Source organism: Nanorana parkeri, unplaced genomic scaffold (assembly GCF_000935625.1).
Source record: "Nanorana parkeri isolate BGI_ZX_2015 unplaced genomic scaffold, ASM93562v1 scaffold663, whole genome shotgun sequence".
Classification (NCBI taxonomy): domain Eukaryota; kingdom Metazoa; phylum Chordata; class Amphibia; order Anura; family Dicroglossidae; genus Nanorana; species Nanorana parkeri.
The window spans coordinates 723,215-727,064 of NW_017306931.1; the positions used below are offsets into that span (position 1 = coordinate 723,215).

The window sequence follows — 3,850 nt, forward strand, 5'->3', positions numbered from 1 at the left end:
TATATATATATTGGGTAAATGGAGGAAGGGCATTACTAATGACAATAGGGAGCTCACTTATCTGCTCCCTAATGTGAAGAGCAATTAATTGTGTGCACCAATCCATTGTAATCAATTAGAGATACTTTTTCAATTGTCTAATCACCCTGAGCTGGTAAATTCAGGTCCAATAGTTTGCTGTATTCACCGTCCTCTACCCTATACATATCCATTGATATGTATTCAATATATTGGTTCACAAAACACAAAATAAATGGAATTGTTAAGGCGGATTATTTACCAGGGCACAGGATGCATAAGCAATGGCATTGGCTAGTGGAAAAGTAAACTTTCACAGTGTTGCGAAGCCATGTTGCTTGCGCCTTATAAAATTAACCATAGCAAAACTTTCTAACTGCAGCATGACCACAGTGTCCTACTGGCTGCTATAGCATCATCCAGCACTGCTTTAGATAAATGACCTTGTTGTTTTTCTATCAAAAATGTTCATATAAAGGGAAAAGTAATCCCTAAAGGTAGATGGAAATTGACAGGCACACACCACTTGGGTTCTGAATGGTTAGTTAGAAATAAATTCAGGGCCGCTGGAAAAGGACCTGGCAAGAGATATGAGTTGTGTTTTAGTAGAGGAGCTTCTAATATTGCAATGATATACATTGCCCTAGGGAAGTTGACAGTTCCAGAAATCTTTTACTTGCGTTTCTCTTTCAAAGAATCATGCTGTACATTAAATCGAAAGTTAGGAGAAATTTCCACTACTTGCTGGCTTTTGTGAAAATGCTTAATTCATGTATTATTAGTTAACTATTAATACCATAACCCTTCTGCCCCATTTGCCCCTGAAAATGTCCAGCAGTGGCAATGTGAATACAAGGTAAAATTATTATTCACTGCTTTATAAATATGCCCATGCCTATAATTACTAACCACTGCCAAATATGAACTAATCATCTTATAAGCAACCTAACAATGCGTAATCAGTAAAGAATAAAGGTGGCCATACACTGTACAACCATCGCAAGACCTTAGTCTTGCGATGGTTGTAAAGGGATTAAAAAAACGTACGATCTGCCTATCTTGGACAGGCAGATCGCACTCTCGATCATTGCAAGCCCGCCCCCCTGAGGGGCGGGCTTCCGATGACCGCAATGCTGAACGGGCAGTGTGCGCGTGCGCACACCGGCCCGTTCAGCATTTGTCTTCCGAGCACCGTTCTAACCAGCCGAGAATCGTACGATTCCCGGCTGGTTTTCGAACAAAAAAAAAATTACTAATGACAATAGGGAGCTCACTTATCTGCTCCCTAATGTGAAGAGCAATTAATTGTGTGCACCAATCCATTGTAATCAATTAGAGATACTTTTTCAATTGTCTAATCACCCTGAGCTGGTAAATTCAGGTCCAATAGTTTGCTGTATTCACCGTCCTCTACCCTATACATATCCATTGATATGTATTCAATATATTGGTTCACAAAACACAAAATAAATGGAATTGTTAAGGCGGATTATTTACCAGGGCACAGGATGCATAAGCAATGGCATTGGCTAGTGGAAAAGTAAACTTTCACAGTGTTGCGAAGCCATGTTGCTTGCGCCTTATAAAATTAACCATAGCAAAACTTTCTAACTGCAGCATGACCACAGTGTCCTACTGGCTGCTATAGCATCATCCAGCACTGCTTTAGATAAATGACCTTGTTGTTTTTCTATCAAAAATGTTCATATAAAGGGAAAAGTAATCCCTAAAGGTAGATGGAAATTGACAGGCACACACCACTTGGGTTCTGAATGGTTAGTTAGAAATAAATTCAGGGCCGCTGGAAAAGGACCTGGCAAGAGATATGAGTTGTGTTTTAGTAGAGGAGCTTCTAATATTGCAATGATATACATTGCCCTAGGGAAGTTGACAGTTCCAGAAATCTTTTACTTGCGTTTCTCTTTCAAAGAATCATGCTGTACATTAAATCGAAAGTTAGGAGAAATTTCCACTACTTGCTGGCTTTTGTGAAAATGCTTAATTCATGTATTATTAGTTAACTATTAATACCATAACCCTTCTGCCCCATTTGCCCCTGAAAATGTCCAGCAGTGGCAATGTGAATACAAGGTAAAATTATTATTCACTGCTTTATAAATATGCCCATGCCTATAATTACTAACCACTGCCAAATATGAACTAATCATCTTATAAGCAACCTAACAATGCGTAATCAGTAAAGAATAAAGGTGGCCATACACTGTACAACCATCGCAAGACCTTAGTCTTGCGATGGTTGTAAAGGGATTAAAAAAACGTACGATCTGCCTATCTTGGACAGGCAGATCGCACTCTCGATCATTGCAAGCCCGCCCCCCTGAGGGGCGGGCTTCCGATGACCGCAATGCTGAACGGGCAGTGTGCGCGTGCGCACACCGGCCCGTTCAGCATTTGTCTTCCGAGCACCGTTCTAACCAGCCGAGAATCGTACAATTCCCGGCTGGTTTTCGAACATGCTGGTTCGACGGAAGACGTGCGACCGTACAGTAGAAACGGTCGCACGTCTCCGTTCACACAGCTCGATTCTCGTACGAGAATCGAGCAGTGTATGGGCACCTTAACTCTCTCCTTTCTGTCCCCCCATCACCCAGTTATTCTCATATTGGGTGCAGCCAACTTGCCTTTCATACAGTATAAAGTAGGAGAAGCCATGATGTTAATTACAGCCTGCAAATCAAAGATACCTCTGCTGTTCATGTGACAGGAATATATACATCAGTGGCAATAATGGGGAATACATAAAGGTGGAGTTAGGGCTTAGCTGTTGACAAACGTTTTAGCTTGCTTCAGCTGCAAGAAGGAAACAGCCAGCAGCGGTACATGACAGTGCCACTATGTTTAAATGCTTGGGGAACTAAAAAGTTCCACCTATTTTATATTTGTTACATGTTCCCATTCACATAGAAAAACGTGTGAATGGGAACACATAACATAACTCAAAAAATTGAGTGCAAAAGTGGAAATACACTTTAAAAGCTTAAAGTGACACTAAACTCAGGAGCTGAAACTTAAAAATGCATTCAAGTAACGTAACTATTAACAAAATGTACCTTATTTGTGTATTATTCAGCTGTAGATCCTCAAATCATCTCTGAATTGGTGCTGACACTGTCCTTCCTTCTAGGGGTGGATAGTTTTGTTCTCCATTGTCCCTGTGTCCATGGAGTAAAGTTGTAAAGTAGTCGCTACTCCAAGCTCGCTCCCATAATGGACTACAATCTCATGTTTAGTTTACTAATTTGTATTGATGTAATAGTCAATCATCGGAGCGAGCTTGGAGCTTAAGATAATTGTCTATCAATGGTTGCAAGCAGGAGTAACCCTCCCTTCAACACTGTTGTTCCACCTCCCACCCACCCCCATCCTCTTTATTTCTTATGTTTCCTTATCTTTTCTCTCTAGAATTTTTGTTTTCTCTTTTTTCATGTTTTGTTCTCTTTATTACTTTATATTTTCACTATAATAAAGCATACCCATATTAAGAAAATATAGAGCCTGCCATTGCTGACCTCTCCTACCAGGACTGCTGGTTGTCTAGCTAACAATCTGATCCAATGAATATACATACAGGCAACTAGATGGTGGTCAGTCAAAGTACAGGTGTCATTTAAAAGAAAAGTAAGAACAAACCCTTTTTTTTGCCTTTGCTTCTGTTTTGGATCACAGGAGTACATTCACTAATGTACTCTTCTGACCAAATGTCATGCTGCAGTCCAGAAGGATCCTGACAATATTATCAGGAGCCAACCCGGTTGCCTAACTGACAGCTGGGTTTCTGTGCTGGAGAAGCAGAGACGGTAATCCCTGTGGG

At 40.6% G+C, this 3,850-nt stretch overlaps 1 protein-coding gene across 1 annotated transcript in view; it reads right to left on the minus strand.

The window, feature by feature from the left end:
• The window catches only part of PIPOX (pipecolic acid and sarcosine oxidase), a 61,740-nt gene that overhangs the window by 20,792 nt on the left and 37,098 nt on the right, over window positions 1-3,850 (minus strand). The gene's annotated exons all lie outside the window — the stretch shown is intronic.